General features: G+C 49.3%; 1 protein-coding gene across 3 annotated transcripts in view; it reads left to right on the top strand.

Moving 5' to 3' along the window:
• PIP5K1B (phosphatidylinositol-4-phosphate 5-kinase type 1 beta) overlaps positions 1-19,464 on the top strand; it is a 393,421-nt gene that overhangs the window by 51,403 nt on the left and 322,554 nt on the right. Inside the window, exon 1 of one of the 3 annotated variants that reach the window (XM_008256190.4) lies at positions 15,764-15,903. The exons of 1 other annotated variant lie outside the window; for it this stretch is intronic. The gene's annotated coding sequence lies outside the window, so the exon portion shown is untranslated. Of the gene's footprint in view, positions 1-15,763; positions 15,904-16,294; positions 16,354-19,464 lie in introns of those variants that run through there. One more of the 3 variants, XM_017341676.3, reaches the window with a different exon arrangement.

Genomic DNA, 19,464 nt, shown 5'->3' with positions numbered 1-19,464 from the left:
TGTTAGTTCACTCCCCCAAATGTCTGCAATAGTCAGGGCTGGCACAGGCCAAAGCCAGGAGCCTGGAACTCAGTCCAAGTCTCCCGTTGGCTCCCACGGTGCACATTAGCAGGGGACCAGGGAGCACAGTTGGAACTTGAGCCAAGACACTTCAGTATGGAATGTGGGCATCCAAGGGGCATTGATGTGGGCCTGGGGTGTATTAATTTCTACTCCAGGCTCTTGTCTAGCTTCTAGACAAGCATTCTAAGTACAGACATGTATAAAGTGCACAAAATGATAAAATGTATTCAGAAGGTGAGAAAGCAAAACCACACCATACACATGAGCATGGGTCGCCCATCAGGAGTGGGCAGCGGGCCAGAAAGCTGCTGAGAGGAGGGTGGGGGAAGGGACACAGAGAAGACATCCTCACAGCACCTCCTGCCTTGGTCTCTGCTGGGAAAGAGCCCCTCCCAGGTGTTGACCTCTCTTCTGAGGTCAGGGGTGGTGTCTTTCCAGGCGTGAGGCCATCTGGGAATTATATGGCACCTCCACAAGTTCCACGTGGAGCTCTCTATCTGAATTTTCCTGGTGTTGTCCTCTGGTCCTGAATGAAACAGAGGCATCTGGGGAAAGGGGACATTTTGATTGACAAGTAGGAGGCTACAATTACACATGGTAGCTTGCGACCTCCAGCTTAGCAAACCCAGCTAGCTGCCTGATTATCCCTCATCGGCATCTTAGCTGCTGTCCCAAATGCTCACCCCAGGGCTGGACTTTTGTTGCAGCTGCAATTCCTAGAATGGTCGAGAACGTTAACTGGCCCTTTTACCAGCAGCTTGAACCGCTGTATCAATGGCTACGCAGCAGCTGCTTCCCAGCACCAGCACCTGAGAGGCTGCCCCTACTGCGGAGGGTGAGGATGCCAGATAATTTCCTCCTCCCTTGCGGTCAGATCCCGAGTCTCAGAGCAGTGTGTTGGCACTTGGGTGTCTTCCTCATGACCACGGGATGACCGCTCCAGTTTCCTGACCAGTGTTCCCTACATGCTGGACTTTGCAGATAGAACTGCCGCAATGTAATTTAACAGGTCCTTTCTTCTCTACATTTACTGTAGATCAGTAAATGGTAAGGCTCAGCGCCTGTCATCTTTACAACAACTCCCTAAGCCAGAGCCATTAATCCCCCCACTCTACAGAGTAATAAAATGATGCACACACAAAGAAGTTTACATAGTAAAGGTCATGGACCTAGAAAGTGAAGGAGACAGGGTTTGAATCCAGGCAGATTCTTCTAACCACTATGTGGCCCATAAACAAATGTATCATTATCATCATTATTATGAAGATGTGAAATAACAAGATTTATTTTTTATTTATTTAGAAGACAGAGTTATAGAGAGAGAGGGAGAGAGAGAGAGAGAGATTGTCCATCTGCTGATTCACTCCCCAAATGGCCACAATGGTCCGGGCTGGGCCAGGCCGATGCTAGGAGCCTAGAATGCCATTTGGGTCTCCCATGTGGGTGGTGGCAGGAACCCAAGCATTTGGGCCTTCTTCTGCTGCTTTCCCAGGTGCATTAACAGGGAGCTGGATCAGAAGCAGTGCAGCCAGGACTTGAGCCTACGCTGACATAGAATGCTGGTGGTGACCTAACCCATTGTGCCACAATGCTGGCCCCAAGAAATGTATTGTTACATTTAGAATGGCCAACTCGCTTGCTTGAACGTTCTCCAGGAGCAAATGAGTGGGTGGTTTGTAAGACTAGAAATCAGGGGCCAGTGCTGTGGTTAGTGGGTTAAGCCGCCACCGCAACACAGCATCCCATGTGGGCACTGGTTCAAGCCTTGGCTGTGCCACTTCTGATCCAGCTTCCTGCTGATGTGTCTGGGAAAGCAGTGGAAGATGGCCCAAGTCCTTGGGCCCCTGCATCCCTGTGGGAGACCTGGATGAAGCTCATGACTCCTGGCTCCTTGCTTCAGTGTGGCCAGGCTCCAGCTGTTATGGCCTGCACCTTAAGACACGTGCAGAAGTACCTGAAAGCTGTTTTACTTTGCACCTTTCCTTTATGGCTACTGAGTTTAGGCTTTTGTTCCAGGTGATTATCCATCAGTGGAATCCCTGGGGCATGTTCTAAAGCCACTGTCCCTTCCCAGTCTTCTCCAACTCCTGTTGCCCAGTTCAGGCCGCCCAATCTTGAACTTGACTCCCCATCCTGTACTCACCACTTGGTCCAAGATCATAACCATGGCAACCAGACTTTAGACAGAGAGCTAACAGGATACAGCAGAGCATCCTTTCCATGGCAGACTCTGTGAGTGGATTGCAAGCCCCAGGGGTTGTCTGCCCAACTTTCCAGTGTTGAAAGGCTCCCATCTGCGAAAGTGGCCTTTACTTAAAATGCATTAAATAACACCCATTGAGCAACTACTAGGAAGGCATTAAGATGAGCCTAGAATTTGGTTTCTTTATTCAGTTGTTATTCTCATTCACTACAGCCGAATCTCAGATAACTGTTTATCCCTTAACCATGTTTTGAAACATCTTTAAGAAACACTTCCTTAAGTTCTTACAGTCATAGTTAAACAGAGTAGGCAGCAGTCTTCTGCTGATAGAACTCAGCATTGGATTTAATTAGACTTCTCCCTTGTAGTTTATAGCCATGAAGCATGTAAAGTCTGCTTTATTCTAGGTAATTCATGGTACCTAAAATTGTTAAGTAAAAAAACAAACAAACAAACAAACAACAACAACAACAAAAAACAAAAACCAAAGCCTTGAGTTTATAAGAACAGAACTATTATAAAAGAAACTTACAAAAATTGGGAAACAAAAGTGGGAAAAGTAGGAGGAGGGAAAAGTGTGTGTTAATTCTTTTCTCTTGCACAGTAGAATGCTAAAGATACTTTGGAAAATAACAGCTTAGTTAAGAGAAGAGTAATGGCAGTATTCGATGTCAAAACAGGAACCCCCAGGAAAACAAAACAAAAGAGACTTCTAAAGTGGTCCACTCTGGAGACTAGAACTAGAGATAAAAGAAAGGATGGAAAGGAAAATCTTACTTTTTTTTTTTTTTTTTTTTGACAGGCAGAGTGGACAGTGAGAGAGACAGACAGAGAGAAAGGTCTTCCTTTACTGTTGGTTCACCCTCCAATGGCTGTTGCAGCCTGCGCACTGCGGCTGGCAGCACACTGCGCTGATCCGAAGCCAGGAACCAGGTGCTTCTCCTGGTCTCCCATGCGGGTGCAGGGCCCAAGCACTTGGGCCATCCTCCACTGCCCTCCCGGGCCACAGCAGAGAGCTGGACTGGAAGAGGAGCAACTGGGACTAGTACCCAGCACTCCAACTGAGACTAGAACCTGGTGTGCCGGTGCTGCAGGCAGAGGATTAGCCTATTGAGCCGTGGTGCCGGCCAGAAAAATCTTACTTTTAATGTTAGACTTTCCTATAGGTTTGAAATTTTTTGAAACACACATGTTATTTTTTCCTTCTTTTAAATAAAACTACCTTATTGGGATATACTTTTAAAGTGTATGATTCAATAGTTTTCAGCCATCATTGCTATCAACTTTAGAACACTGTCATCATCCCAGGCAAAACCCCACACCCATTACCCACCCCCCTTTTCCCCATGGAGCACCCCCTCTTCTACCCCTGGGCTTTCACAATCAGTTTATGTCACCATGGATTTCCTATTATGGACATTTCATAAAAGTGGAATCAAAAAAGATATGAACTTTTCTATCTGACTAATTTTAGCTGGCATAAAGTTTCAAAGGTTCTTCCATTTTATAGACTGTATCAATACTTCCTTATTTTTAATTGCTAAATAGTATGTCACTGTGTGGACGTACCACATTTTTAATCTATTCACCATTGGATGGACATTTTTCAAAGATTTATTTATTTATTTGAAAGTCAGAGTTACAGAGAGACACACAGAGAAAGAGACACACACAGAGATAGAGATCTTCCATCCCCTGAAGAAGGCCACAGTGGCCAACACTGGGCCAGGTTGAGGCCAGGAGCCAGGTGCCTCATCCAGGATGGACATTTGATTTGTTTTCAGTTACTGGCTGTTGTGAACAATGCTGCTATGAACATCTGCGTGCACGTTTTCCAGCAGAAGTATGTTTTAATCCCTCTTGAATACCAAGTTAGGAATGAAATTGCTTATTCATTTTGTAACTCTACATTTAACCTACTAAGGAGCTGTCAGACTGTTTTCCAAAGCAGATACATCTGTTAATATCCCCACTAACAAAGCATGAGAGTTCCAATTGCTCCATCTCTTCCTCAGCACTTGTTATTGTCTCTCTAATTCTAACCATCCTGGTAGGTAGATGTCCTGCGGTTTTGAGTTGCATGTCCCTAATGTCTAATAGTGTTGAGCATCTTTTCACATGGTTATTGACTCTTTAAATATATTCTTTGGGAAATGTCTATTGAGATCCTTTGCTGTATATACATTATTTTAACCTAAACAAAGGATAAAATGTTTTAAAGCATAGTGAGCAAATATCAAGGGTTGGAGATGGTAGTCCTTGAGCAGAGGAAGTTAAAAGTGATTTCTTGTCTGCTTTTCTATGTTTTTAAAACTTGTACTTTGGGGGGACTGGCATAGCAGGTAAAGCTACCACCTGCAATGATGGCATCCCATATGGGCACGGGTTCCTGTCTTGGCTGTTCCATTTTTGATCCAGCTCCCTGCTAATGGCCTGGAAAAAGCAGTGGAGGATGGCTCAAGTACTGTTACCCACATGCGAGACCTGGAAGAAACTCCTAGCTCCCGACTTCAGCCTTGCCCAGTCCTAGCTTTTGTAGCCATCTAGGGAGGGAACCAACAGATGGAAGATCTCTCTCTCCCTCTGTTTCTGCCCCCCTCTCTCTGTAACTCTGAGTTTCAAGTAAATAAAGCTTTTAAAAATATATTGATACTTTTTTGTCACCTTAAAATAGTACTTCTTCATTTCTTTACTTTTTATGATTTGATAATTTTTTATAAGAAAATTTTTAAAAAGTAGATACAATATCATACCAAGACAATGATAGTAATATTTTGGCAGATTTATCTTCAGGACTTTTCTGGACTTTGTGCACATTTTTGTACTATTGCAAATTTCAATTATGCCTTTTATTCTTATCATTATCTCATAAATGAACACTTGCACATTAAATAAACCCTTCTTTCACCATTTCTCCTGACAGTCTAGAGGAAATGCCACTATACAACTTGGTGTGCAGAATGGTTACAGAAAACAGTTCATTACTCTAAAATTAAGAGAAAAGTCCTGCCCCCCACCTAGAAACACACACACACAGTTTTGGACCCATGAAAACAGCACTTGCTAGTTAGTATCTTTCTGATTTTAGCCATTCTAGTAGGTGCACAGGGCTCGTCCCTGTGGTTTTGACTTGCTCTTCCTTAATGGCTGATAGTGTTGAGTTTCACGTGCTTGTTGACCCTTCGGACAGCTTCTTTGGAGAACCAAGGATTCAGCACAAATTCAAGAGGATGCAGCCTGGTCCGTGCCTGCAGTCTGCTTCTCAGAGGGAAGGTGTTGAGTCGTATGAAGACACTGGTTGACTCTCTGATCCATTCTGACTTACACCTTCATGGTGGGACTTTGCCTTTTAAGTTTAAGGATAGTAAATGCAGGGCAGGGTTTTGGTGCAGCGATGAGGACACCCTTCAGGGCACCCACATCCTACACCCACATCCCACAGTGCCTAGTTCCAGTCTCGGCTCCACCACTGATTCCAGCTTCCTGCCAATGTGCACCCTGGGAAGCAGTGGAGACCTGGATTGGGTTCCTGGCTTTTGGCTTTTGCCTGGTCCATCCCCGGCTGTTGTAGACATTCAGGGAGTAGGTCAACAGATGGAAGATCTTTCTGTGTCTGTCTCTTTTTGCATTTTTTTTTTTTTTGACAGGCAGAGTGGACAGTGAGAGAGAGAGACAGAGAGAAAGGTCTTCCTTTGCCATTGGTTCACCCTCCAATGGCCACCGCGGCCGGCGCGCTGCGGCCGGCACACCGCGCTGATCCGATGGCAGGAGCCAGGAGCCAGGTGCTTTTCCTGGTCTCCCATGGGGTGCAGGGCCCAAGCACCTGGGCCATCCTCCACTGCACTCCCTGGCCACAGCAGAGAGCTGGCCTGGAAGAGGGGCAACCGGGACAGAATCCGGCGCCCCAACCGGGACTAGAACCCGGTGTGCCGGCACCGCTAGGCGGAGGATTAGCCTAGTGAGCCGCAGCGCCGGCCCTAAATTTTTTTTTTTTATTTTTTGACAGGCAGAGTGGATAGTGAGAGAGAGACAGAGAGATGGCTGCTGCGGCCGGCGCACCGCACTGATCTGAAGGCAGGAGCCAGGTGCTTCTCCTGGTCTCCCATGGGGTGCAGGGCCCAAGCACTTGGGCCATCCTCCACTGCACTCCCTGGCCACAGCAGAGAGCTGGCCTGGAAGAGGGGCAACCGGGACAGAATCCGGCGCCCCAACCGGGACTAGAACCCGGTGTGCCGGCGCCGCAAGGCAGAGGATTAGCCTAGTGAGCCGCAGCGCCGGCCTTTTTTGCATTTCTAAAAAGAAAAACTAAAGTATTTGCAAATCCCTGCAGTAGTGGTATTAGCCATATATTCTCAAGAGGTATTTGTGCTGGAACAGAAGTACAACCCTCTTGCTTGCCCTCACTTGTTTCCTTTTCCCTCATTATCATCCTTTCTTCTGAAAGCAGCCATCAAGACAAGCTGATGCAGGGAAGGGCTGTGACTTACATTTCTCCTGATTTTCCCCTCTCCCCAAAGCTGCAGAGTTTCCGGCTGCAGCATCTTCAAAAGCTGATTGCACAGATCCCCTTTCCTCCCCTGGTAATGGAATCAATAGACTCTCCTCATGGCAAGAGCCCCAGAAGGCACTTCTTTTTCACACTTGCTTCAAGTGTTTCATTTTCTGTAACAATACAGGCTGTTGACTCTTTATGCTCCTGTGTTTGTCGCAAACCCTTCAGGACAGCGACCATCCAAAATCACAGTTGTTCAAGAGGCTGCTTCCAGTCTACAAATGCTTGGGAAATACCAGGGTACAAGAACAGGAGAATAACTCTGATTACTCCTCACTCCCCTCCATCAACCTCCAATCAGCTGTGCAACAATAACCTTAATGCAGATGGTTAGTCTTTAATTCAGCACAAGAGGACAGCAATGCTTGCTCATGAATGCCCAGGCTCTCCTTGTCCCCCCAGGCACAGGGCGCAGACAAAGCTTTCTAGATTCCTTGCAGGCAGGTTGGGCCACAGAATCTAGTTCCAGCCATACCAGTGGAAGGTGCATGCGGGTGCTATTTGTCACTTTCTTTCCCTCTCTCTTCCAGTTCAGCAGAGCTTTTGGAGGCCAGTGGGGGTGGGGGGGCAGGCATCAGGGTCTCTAAATGACTGCCTGCAGCCAGTCCATGATGAGGAGAAACTTTATGGCATTAGTGCACTGAGATTTGAGAGGTGCACGTCTTAGATCTCCGTGAACATGGTTCCTTTCTCTGTCCCAGACCCCAACAAAAGATACTGTCTTTAAAAGAGTGTCAGGGCCGGGAACTGTGTTTTGCTAGTAAAGCCTCCCCTTCAAATATTGCTGAGGGGAGAGACTTGCTAGGCGTGTTCTGCCCGCAAGGTTCCAACTCAGGAAAGTCGCAACATTTTGGAGAAATGAGCAATGATCAAACTTGTCTTCCTGGTGCATTCACATGGCACATGGCAGGGTGCGAGAAATCTGAATGGAGTCTTTCCTGGTTGATGGAAGTGAATGTTCTTTTTACGTATTTGTTGTGGCATCACCATCACACATCACTCATCCCTTCAGAAAACAAAGCTGAGTGAGCCTCTGGGCCCCAGGAAGCTGCCCCTTCTTACAGGGTGGGTTCTGACCTTACTCCCTGTGCCATCTCAGCCCCTCCTGGACATGGCTCCAGGGAGGCGGCAGCTGTGTCTTGCTTGGGTTCACAACTTTTGCATCTACTTAGGAAGCCTGAGGGGCTTTGCTGACTGCGTTACTTGGTCTTTTTTTCTACCTCCCTGGTAGATTCCATCACCATAGGCCTCCTTCCTACCCAGGGTTCCATGTCTGTAGATTCAACCAACTGGGGATCAAAAATATTTTGGAAAAAACAGTTACATCTGCACTAAACATAGACTGCCCCTTTCCCCCTTGTCATTATTTCCCCAACAACAAAGAATACAGGCTACACAGATATCACATTGTATTAGGGATTATAGGAAATCTAGGAGTGATTTGAAGCACATGAGAGGATGTGCACAGGTTCTGTGCAAACACTGCTGCATTTCATACAAGGGACTTCAGTGAGGGAGGGGTGTGGTATCAGTTGGGAAGGGGGTCCGGAACTGAGCCGCTTGGAGATACTGAGGTATTTCCTGGTCCTCTATCTAGATTTGTCACCCTTCTATTTTGACCCAGTTGATGCCAAATGTATTCAGCGTTGATGAGAACTTTCTTTTTCTTTCATGTTTTAAGGAGGTAGAAAGCAAACTATTTCACGTTTTGGAATGCATAAAGTTTTGGCACGAGAAGCCTGTGTTTAAGCATGAAGGCTCTGGGGTATAGTCTGTTGCCCACCTCCAGCTCTGGGGATAATACTGCAGCCCTGGCTTTAATTCCTGGCTCCACAGTTGACTGTTGTGACTTTAGGAAAATTGTTTCAACACACTGCTGCTCGGAGTGCAGTAACTGCCATAGATTTTTTGAAGTGCCTTGAGGAACAGTGCTGACTCATTTCTGCTTCCTTCTTCCACCGCAGCCCTGCAGCCAGCTTCTTGGACTGAAAGCAGGTCCCTTTCCCCCTTATCAAGGCCTTGACTCTCAGGTTCCTTAAAACTCAAGTTCAGACTTGGTAGAAAAATCACACGAACCATTTCACACACCTTTAGGATGCTTTCTGAATTGTAGCATGGCTCTTTGTGCTATCCTAGCAATCTTTTTCCTTCTTTCTCTTCTCCATTCTGATAATCTCTTGCTTTTGTTCACTTCTCAAATCAATGACCCTGTGGTTTTTCTTGTTTTTGAGCTTTGGGAAAAGTGAAAATTCACATAGAAAAGTGTGCATGTGAGTCTGTAACAAGTAAAAAGGTATTGAAGAGAAAAAAAGGTAACTGAACTCAATAGACATATAGGCCAGTGGAGATCAGACTAGTAGTTTTCCCATCTTATGGGATTTTTAAAATGTGGAAACAACAGGGACCACTGTCGGCATCACCGGTGTCCTATATGGATGCTGATTTGAGTTCTGGCTGCTCCACTTCCAGTCCAGCTGCCTGCTCACGCACCTGGAAAAGCAGCAGAAGACGGCCCAAGTACTTCAGCCCCAGCCACTCACACGAGAAACCCAGACGAAGCTCCTGGCTTCTGCAGCTTTGGCCTGGCGCGCATGCGCTCTCTCTCTCTCTCTCTCTCACTCTGACATTCAAGTAAATAAGTAAATCTTTGAAAGCAAAACAACATAACACCCATTTTAAAAAAGTCTTAGTGTTTCCCCACCTTAATATATGAACTTGAATTTTTAATTATTGCCCTCCAGGAGTTGCGTGTTTTTTCACATATTTATATTCCTAGCGAACATCATGTTGTATTTTGGTATACACTTGCCAGGGAAATCTTTCTTAGCTCTTTTTCATGTTTCCTAAATGTTACCAGGTGTGTTGGAGCACTTTTCTAGGGTTACACTTGTATGCTTGCTAACATTGGGCCTTCAGTTCTCATGCTGTTTCTGGCTGAAGAATGCAAACATCAGCCAGTGTTGAGGGCCAGGGCAATTCCGACCTCTGAGCAAAGAACCAGGAGTTCAACAGGGCTGCCTGCTAGTCGAGTTGCATGTTTTCTAGTTAACAGACAAAATGTAGAAAGTGAGTCCTGGGATACTGGCAATCCAACACGGCACCTTTTCTACAGGTTCTGACTACTGGGGCAGGTGCTTGTTGCAGCCAATAATCCACTGCTTAGGATGACTGTATCCCTTGACCCACTGCCTGGGTTCCAGTGCTGGCTCTACTCTCCATTCCAGCTTCCTGCTTATGTGTACCCTAGGGGCAGTAGGTGACTGCTTAGTTCGGTCCCTGCCACCTTTGTGGGAGACCTGGATTGAGTTTGAGGATCCTAGCTTCAGTGTGGCCCAGCCCTAACTCATGCAGGTATTGGGGGAATAATTCAGCAGGTTGATGATCCCTCTCTCTCTAATACATTTTTAAATGTTTTTATTGGTTGCAATTTTTTTAAGATGTATTTTATTTTAAAGGCAGAATGAGAGAGAGAGAGAGGGAGAGGGAGAAGGGGAAAGAGAGAGAGAGATCATCCATTGCCAGATCACTTCCCAAAGGACAGCCAGGGCTGGGCAGGCTGAAGCCAGGAGCCTGGAATTCCATCTGGGTCTCACATGTGGGTGGCAGGGACCCCTGAATCCTTAATATTCAAAGCCCTCCCAGCCTTGCTGCTGTACATATTGCGGGTGTCTAAGGCTCATAGAATGTAGGGCACATAAGGGACCTTTCGGAGAATGTCATATAACACCCTCATCATGCGGGCCAGGAATCTGAAGACAGGAGAGAATGCAGACTTCACAGTTGCAGGAACATAGCTGGCTGAGAATCCAGGTCTTCTGACTCCTGGTTCAATGCTTTTTGCAATTCTGAATTCAAGGAATGAGGGGATATGTAGGCTTAAGAAAGAGGGACCAGCATTGTGGTGTAGCAGGTTAGGCTACCACCTGCAATGCTGGCATCCCATCTGGGTGTAGTTCAAGTCTTGGCTGCTCCTCTTCTGATTCAGTTCCATGCTAATGTGCCTGGGAAAGCAGCAGAGGACTGTCAAAGATCTTGGGCTCCCACACCCACATGGGAGACTTGTAAGAAGCTCCTGGGTCCTGGCTTCTGCCTGGCCTAGCACTGGCCATTGGGGCCACTTGGGAAGTAAACCAGTGGATGGAAGATCTCTCTCTCTTTTGATCTATCCCTCTCTATATGCAGCTCTTTCAAATAGATACACCTTTAGAAAAGAAGGAGGGAAAAGAGGATTAAGAAAAAAGAGGGTAGAAAAGAAAAAGAAAAGACAAGAAAAAGAAGAGGGTAGAGGGAGAAGGAAGGTAAGGGTGCATGAAGTCAGCCTTTGCTAACCTTACAAGCAAACCTAAAGTTACGGAATATAACATTCCCAGGGTAACCCAGTCCTCTGAAATTGCCACCTCAAGGTATATAGGACACCCCCTAATCATGCAGTGTTTCTTGTGTACTAAGAAATGAAGTTCCTGGAAAGAGAAGGCAATGTGGCAGAAGGAGGACCCCTCAGGAACTGTAGGATGCAGGCTCTATTGTCAACTCTTTGATGCCAGAGTGTGCAATGCATGCCTTTCATCTGGAGTCTTGGTTTTGTCCTCGTTGGAGAATAAATGACAGATGAACTAATGAGTGCCAATACTCATAGCTGACCAATATTCCTCCAACTCTCTGACAGCTCCCTATGGAATATTTATTTTTGGACTTCTTTTGCCTTTAAGGCATCATTGAAGTAAATGTCAAATATGCACTAGGAACTTAGAGTAATTCAACACCCCTCATTTCATACAAAGACCCAAAATGTATGTAACCACCCCAGGCCCGTGGCTAACGAGAGTGTATCAGTTATTTAGTGCAGTGTAATAAAGCACCCAATGACTTACTGAATGTGATTGTCTCCAAAAAATGGCTGCCATCCACTCCTTTTGTTCCTATTCCATTTGCTGTCCCTCAAACCGAAAGGCAGATTCTATTCCCCCTCCTCTTTTGGAAAACAAAACAAAACAAGAAACAAACAAACAACAACAACAACAACAAAAACCAAAAAACAACAACCCACATTTCTTTTAAAGGCAGAAAGAGATCTTCCACATTCTGGTTCATTCCCCAAATACCTGCAACAGCCAGGGCTGGACCAGGAAGAAACTATGAGCCAGGATCTCAATCCAGGTCTCCCCCTCGGGTGGCAGGGACCCAAGTACCTGCTCCCTTCCCAGGGTGCACACTGGCAGGTAGCTAGATTGGAAGCAGAGCCTGTACTTGAACCAAGCACTCATATATGGAATGTAGGCATTTCAAGTTGTATCTTAACCACTATACCAAATGCCCACCCCTACTGACCTCTTCTTGAATGTGGTTGGCTTGTGACTTGCTTTGATCAATTGAATGAAGTGGAAATATTCTAGGACTTTTAAGCCCAGTCCTTAAGAAGACTGGAAGATTCTAGTTCCTTCCTCTTGGAGCCAGTTGCCATAAAAGTCAGACAGCCTTGCTCTAGGAAGTCCAGTCCAGCTCACGGGGAGGGAGGGAGGGAGGAAGGGAGGCAGAGAGAGATGGTATGGAGGACTGTGATGCTTACTGTGGAACAAAGTTTTTTGGATCTTCCAGCTCTGCCCAGCCGCCAGTGGCCAGCTGAAAACAATTTAGTGAGTGCCCTGAGCCAATGCCCAGCTGAGCTTAGCTGACTCATATATTATGAGAAATCCTAAATAGTTGGTGGTGGGGCTACTAAGTTTTAGGGAGGTTTGTTAAGGAGCAATAGATAACTAAATGAGTGGCTCAGAAGCAACAGATATAATTTCTGCTGAGCCTATGGCTGGGTGGGGGGTCTAACGCCCTGGGCCAGGCCTGGCTGATCCCATTTGCGCTCGCTCGAGCCTCTGCAGTCAGCTGAGAGCTGGCTGGTCAAGCATGGCCTCAGCTGTGATGAATCAGCTCCACTTACAGGGTCTTCCATCCTCTAGCAGGCTTGTTCTCTTGGCTGTGGCAGAATTCCAACAGCAGAAACAGAAACCTACAAACATTTTTCAAGCTTTCATTTACATAGCGTCTGCTAATGTCCCACTGGCCAAAGTCAATGATTTGCTTGAACTGAGAGTGGGAGAGGGCTAAGAAGTGAAGGAAAATCCCTGCATAAAGGGAGGTAACTCACTGAGGGCCATGGATACTGCTTACTGCACAAGGAAACCAGGCGTGTTTCCCATAGTCAGCGGGAGTATTAAGTAGTATTAGATAGATTTTTGGAGTAAGATCAGCAATCAATTGGAAAAATTACACTCAAAATTAAGTCATCAATTAGCTGAGTATTTTCTGTTTTTAAATAGGATTCTAGATTTTCTGGCCAAGTGAAGATTGCTAACGATGCTGATGTTGTTTTAGTTCTGACAGAGTATGACTTTCCCAAATTGCTGTTGATGGAGTTAGAGGCAGATTCACGAAGGAATAGCAGGCGTCTCACCACCACGTGGGTCTTCATTCCATTGTTTAATTCACAGTAACAATGTGATCTTAAGGCTGGGCATAGAACTCTTTAGAATCCTGCTTCATGGTCTTAGCTCTCTCAGTAGCTGGGGCCAGCCTGCCTTGTGACTGCTCTCTGGCAACTCCCACTGTTTGCATGTGTGCTTTACAGAAGTGAGTCAATATCAGGTTCTTTCATGGGAAGAGAGTTTTGGTGTAGATGTCTATGTATCAGGCATTTATATGTGATGTATTTGAAAAATTGCAGATACACTGTGATTTTAATTAAGTTTGGTTTTACCTGTCTTCATCTCACCTGCATCACCAGGAGGTGAGATGGACTCACCACATCTGGGAAGCACATTTGCTCTCCATTCCCTGGACGGCAGAGTACGCGAAAGACAGGAATCACCCTTCCCAGACTCTTAGAGTGGTGCGATGCTGCCCCCTACACAGCCACTGAAACAAGTCAAATGGAGGAATCTTTAATCTGCTGCTCTGCACTCTGCTACCCGTCTAGTGGCCCCATCTTGAACTCAGTGAACCCAGTGTTTCTGTTGTTTATCTTTCAGGAACTAAGAGTCAAGCAAACTGTGTTCTGGTCATTGGGTCACTAAATATCTTTCAGCCTAATGTACCTTCCTGTTCTGAGCTTTAAAGTGTCTAGGATGCCAAGATAAGACCAGACACAGGTTACAGGGTCCTCAGCAAATGATGCCCGGAATCTCTCAGCAATGGCCAAACATCTGGAAGATGTAGGCTGGAAAGACAGCTGAAGAATAGTAAGCATTTATTTTTTAAAGATTTTTGTTTGAAAGAGCTACACAGACAGAGGGGAGAGGGTGAGAGGGAGACAGAGAGATAGAGTGTCTTAGATCTTCCATCCACTGGTTCACTCTCCCAGATGACTGCAATGGCCAGGGCTGGACCAGGCTGAAGCCAGGAGCTTCTTCAGGGTCTCCCTCGTGGGTGCAGGGCTGCTTTTTCAGGCCATTAGCAGGGAGCTGGATTGGAAGTAGAGCAGCTGGGACTTGAACTAGCTCCATATGGGCTGCCTGTGCTGCTGGCGGTGGGCCTTACCCAGTACGCCACAATGCCAGCACTAAATATTTGATTTGTCAATTATACCTCAATAAAACTTAAAACTTAAAAAAAAAAAAGATACTTGTGTAAACAGAGAAATTACTGCAGTCCATCCCAGGCCGGTACGGAACCATCACAAACTCACCCAACGGAATGGCGGTTACCAAGAGATTCGAAAGCGGAGAGGAGGCTTTCATTTGCAGAGAATCAAGGGGGTGAAAAATCCACGTTTGTCCACCGAGCCAGAGCTCTCCAAATACCTACATGGGGAATGCTGGCGTGGACCAGCGCTGTTGTTTTGGGCCAGGTGGGAAGGAATGAGAGGCAGAGACACCCCTTGCTGGGATTCAGCTGGGAGGGATCCCATACTTTTCGGTTCCTATTAAGCGAACTGAGGTTTAGCTTTCCCCGCAGCCTTCTTCCCTCCTTACCCTCTTCGCAACTCCAACCACGCCAGGTGAGATTACCGGCGCCCCTGCCCACCCCCGCGCTGTCATCACAGCGCACTAGGATCCCCTCGCCAACCTCTCCCTCCCTACCTGTTGGGTAGGTCTTAATTCTTGGGACCACTGGCTGCCCTTAGAACGGGAACCTTGGAACCTGGCCGGTCCGTTCCGTGTGGAAGGGGGACGCTGTGTTTAAGTGCGGGAGGCCAATCTAGCCGAGTCCAGTGGCCTGAGGAAGGGGACACCCTATCCCAAACACAGCCTCGTCTCGCCGGGATTTCCAGACTTTGAGAGGCACCAGGAAGCCGTCGGCTGGCCCTGGAGGCTCAGAGGAACCCGCCTACTCCAGGGCCCCGGGCCGGGTCTAACCGTGCTCTCCGTCCCGGGCGCGAGGCGGCGGCAGCGGCGGTGGTGCAGGGTGCTCAGTCCCCTCGCACCGAGTCGCACACTCAGTGCCACTCCAGCGGACACTGGGCGGCCGCCGCCGCTGCTGCAAACCGGTCTGGCTTCCCCGCAGAGCGCGCGGGGATAGAACAAGGGGGTGGAGAGAAAGGGGAAGAGCCTGGGCGGCCGGCGGGCGGGGCCTGCAGCCTCCGGGAGCCGCGGCACTGCGCGCAGCCGGCTCGCCCTGCGCCTCGCTCCCACCCCGGCGCGCGCTGCGCGGGGATCCGCGCCCGACCCGGAGGCGCCGCTGCTTCCCGGCCCCCGGTCCCGAACGCGCCGCTGCCAGGCAGGCTGCGCCGGGTCTCCGAGCCTCTCCGAGCTGCCGGGTCTCCGGCGGCCCCTGGCTGCTCCGTCTGGCCAGGGACTGCCGGGGGAGGAAGGGGAAAGCGGGGACACACACCGGCCGCGGCGCGCGCGCATTGCACACTCGCAGTCGCGCGCCGCCGCCGCCGCCGAGGCGCGTCCGGGGCGAGTTTGGCCCCGCGGCTGCCGCCCCGGCACCTGCCCGCCCGCGGCGCTGCCCCCGGCCCCGCCCCGCCGCCCCTCCCCGCCGCCGGGCTGCACTGCGCTCCCGCCGCCCAGGGGAAGCAGCAACATCCTCACAACTTGCGGACTGTGGCGCAACTGGTCTCGGCCGCCAAGGCCCCCGACGCTGCCCGGCTGAGGTAAGTTGCCTGCGCGTCTCCGGCCCCTCCCCCAGACCCTCCCCGGCGCCCCACGCTTGGGGGCTCGGTGTGGCTCGCGGACGCCGGCGGGCTCTCAGCCCTCGCACTTTGCCTGTTCCCGCTGTGCTGGGGGTGACGTGGAGGGGGCGCCCGCGGCCACCGAAGTGGGACCTGGGTTCCGCGGGAGCCACGGCAGCGATCCCTCCCCCCCACCCGGGCCGCAGTGCCACCGGAGATCACCCTGGGCTCACCCAAGCGGGAGCCCCCGTCCCCGTCACCCGGAGCCCGCAGAGTTTGGCGGTGGAGAGAAAGAAGGAAGGAGAGGGAGTTCTCCCCACCAGCGCCCCGGGCGCGGAACGGCGTTGAACTTGGTAGCCGCCCCCGGCGTTCCTGGAGGGGCTCGGGAGTTGCTGTTCTGGCGGCTTCTGGCGCGGCCGCGGGACGGAGCAGGTGCGGCGGGCTCCCGGCAAGGTGCAGCGGCGCACTTGGCGCGGCGGCTGCCCCGGCCCGGTCCACGTGACGCGTCCACATCTGGGGCGGGGGCCGAAGTGAGGGGGCGGCGGGGAGGGCGCGCGCCCGGGTCGGACCCGCCGAGCCAGTGCCAGGAGTCTCAGAGCTGAGGACAACAAGCGTCGGCTCCTCTTTGCTTCATGCAGATGAGCCTACTGTCATTTCTTGTCCTCTCTCCCCCCTGCCCCGCGCCCCGTGCCGGGCGTGATCCGGTAGAAACCTGTTCCAGACAAGTTGTTTGGGTAGCTTGAGGAATTCTTTCATGCCATCCACTAAAATCAAGGCTCTGAATGAAGAAATGCTAGTTACTCGGGTGTCTTTAAAAGGGACAGGGTCGCGGATCAAAAATTCCCCCTCCACCGCTCTGTGACTATCAGCCTGCTGGAGGCCCCTGCTGCAGGGTGCGTGGCCCTGGAGGGACACGTGGGGCCTCAGGCTGTGTCCCTGTCCTGAGGAGAGGGAATGGTCCTCACATCCGTACTCCCGAGCCTCGCTTTGGGGGAACCCCTTTTGTCCCTCGGGCAAAGTGTGTCCGCCTGGAGCTTTCTCCCTAGCCTGGCGTTCTGCGGTTGTTGGGTGGAGAGAAAAAGCCGAAGCTTGGGTTTCCTTAGGGCTTTAACAGGTACAGTAGAACCGGGCTCAGGGAATCTTTGTTGTTCCCAGCTAGGAAGACCCTGGGAAAAAGATCGAGCTTTGCCCAGCCGGGTCCACGCCGGTGGGAGGTTGAGTGAGCGTCATGCCTCATCTGCGGGCTGAGAGAAATGGTGGGTTCTGTGCACGGTGATGCGAGCAGGGGACTTAGCAGGACCGGTGCGAATCGTGCTAAGTCTGAGACTGACGTATGCTGACGTCTGACTTGGGAAGGAAACCTGCAAAGCCCTGACTGATAGAACCACATCACAGTTTTGTCCAAATTGAGACGACTAGAGGGATTTCTTGGTAATACCTTCCGTTTGCATCAACGTCTTGCAGTCCGGAAGTGCATTTAATTCCCACCGTTTCTGAGGGGGACGGGACAGATAATTAACCCCATAATCTCGGGAGGGATGAGAGGTGGCAGCTTCAGGGACTGATCTAGGTAACACGGAGCGGGAGTTAGAGTCATAGCGAGATTTTCTGTGATCGGCCAGTGCCAGTTCTGAACTCATATAAGGTTCTTTGAAGTGGCAGGAATGCTTCTGCGCAGGCTCACCATTCATTGTTGCTCACTTTTTCACAGGTGACAAATCAATGGTTTTGGAAGGTGATGGGTTTTCTGAGCTATTGCATTTTAGTGTTTTGAAGGCCAGAGCTCAGATCTGCGGCGTCTCCTCCATGGCTTTCTGCCATGGAGAGCCATGAGGATGTACCTTGGATACTGCAGGACACAAGGAGCTGTCAGGCCTGCTGGCTGGTCACTTGGATTCTAGTTCCAGCAGCATATACGACTGTGTGACCTGACCCAAATCATGTCACCTTTGAGTCTCCACTCTCAAATGTGAACAAAAAGTTCATGTTAGATACTACTGCTTCTTTCTAGCTTTCATATAATGTAATGTTTACCAGTGTGTGGGTAACCCAGTGGTGCGTTTTCCTTTAAGGTAAGCAGAGGTAGAAAAGCTTTTTTTTTTTTTTTTTTTTTTGGTTAAGATTTATTTATTCATCTGAAAGGCAAAGTTAGAGGGAGAGACAGAGATCTTCCATCCGTGGGTCATTCTCCAAATGGCTGGGATGGCAAAGCTCAAGCCAGGAGCCTGGAACTCCATCCACCAAGCACTCAGGCCATCTTCTGCTGCTTTCCCCAGTACACTAGCAGAGAGCTGGATCAGAAGTGGAGCACCTGGGACTGGAACTGGTAGACATATGGGATGCCAGCACTGCAGGTGGTGGCTTAACCTGCTGTGCCACAATGCTGGCCCCAATGACAGCTTTTTTTATCCCATGTCAGCTAAAGGCTTTAGTCACCTATTCCACCTTAAACAGTCCTCCCTACCTTTGTCACATGCCACTTAATGCAGGGAAAGTGTGACAGGTGCACTTTACCCTTGCCTTTCTGTTGAGTATGGCTGTTGTACTGAGGATACTCTGAGGGGCAGGAGTACTTGAAGGTCCACGTCAGGGTTTACTTTCCAGGTGTAAACTCATGCTGGTTCCTCCCTCCCCCCCACCAGCATTGTGATATACACATAGTAAGTGCCCAGGGAATAGCTGTTGAGTTACTGCAGGAGGTAAATGAAGTCTTTCCGGGGCAAGCATGCTGTGAAACATGGAAAGCGTCTCTGCATGTCAGTTCACGGCATAGGACCCTTTACCTGTGACACGTGTGTCCCCTGAAGCTTGCAGGTGCGGGAACCCATTGTCACTCTTTCCTGAGTACACGTCTAAAGGAGAGTTTGTCTTCCTACAGGCTGTAGACTCAGGTCACTGGTGTGGTACTCCTGCACGTGACTCCCTCCCTGTTAATTGCTGTTAGTAATGTGCTGCTGGCTAAAAGATGCCTTCCTCGAAACTGACTTGTGCCACTTTGTGAAATTGTATGTCTTGAGACTGGAGAAACCACTCCTTTTAAAATAGGGTCTTGAGTCAATTTTGGCAGATGCTAATCCTGGCTGGTGGTTTCAGAGAGGGAACCTAATTAACAAAACCAGCCTAGTTTCTGTTCCCCTTAAGAATCATCTTCTCGGCCGGCGCCGCTGCTCACTAGGCTAATCTTCCGCCTGTGGCGCCGGCACCCCGGGTTCTAGTCCCGGTTGCTCCTTTTCCAGTCCAGCTCTCTGCTGTGGCCCGGGAAGGCAGTGGAGGATGGCCCAAGTGCTTGGGCCCTGCACCCACGTGGGAGATCAGGAGGAAGTACCTGGCTCCTGCCTTCGGATCAGCGCGCTGCGGCTGGCCGCAGTGGCCATTGCGGGGGGTGAACCAATGGAAAAAGGAAGACCTTTCTCTCTGTCCCTCTCTCTCACTGTCCACTCTGCCTGTCCAAAAAAAAAAAAAAATCATCTTCTCTTTCCTATATACAGAAAAGTAGTAGTTTTATGTTCGGCAGGATGGTGATAAAATACGATGAATCTTATG

The sequence above is a fragment of the Oryctolagus cuniculus genome, chromosome 1 (genome assembly GCF_964237555.1).
Source record: "Oryctolagus cuniculus chromosome 1, mOryCun1.1, whole genome shotgun sequence".
Classification (NCBI taxonomy): Eukaryota; Metazoa; Chordata; class Mammalia; order Lagomorpha; family Leporidae; genus Oryctolagus; species Oryctolagus cuniculus.
Note: the sequence above shows the minus strand (reverse complement) of the source record. Positions and strands in the feature narration are given on the sequence as shown.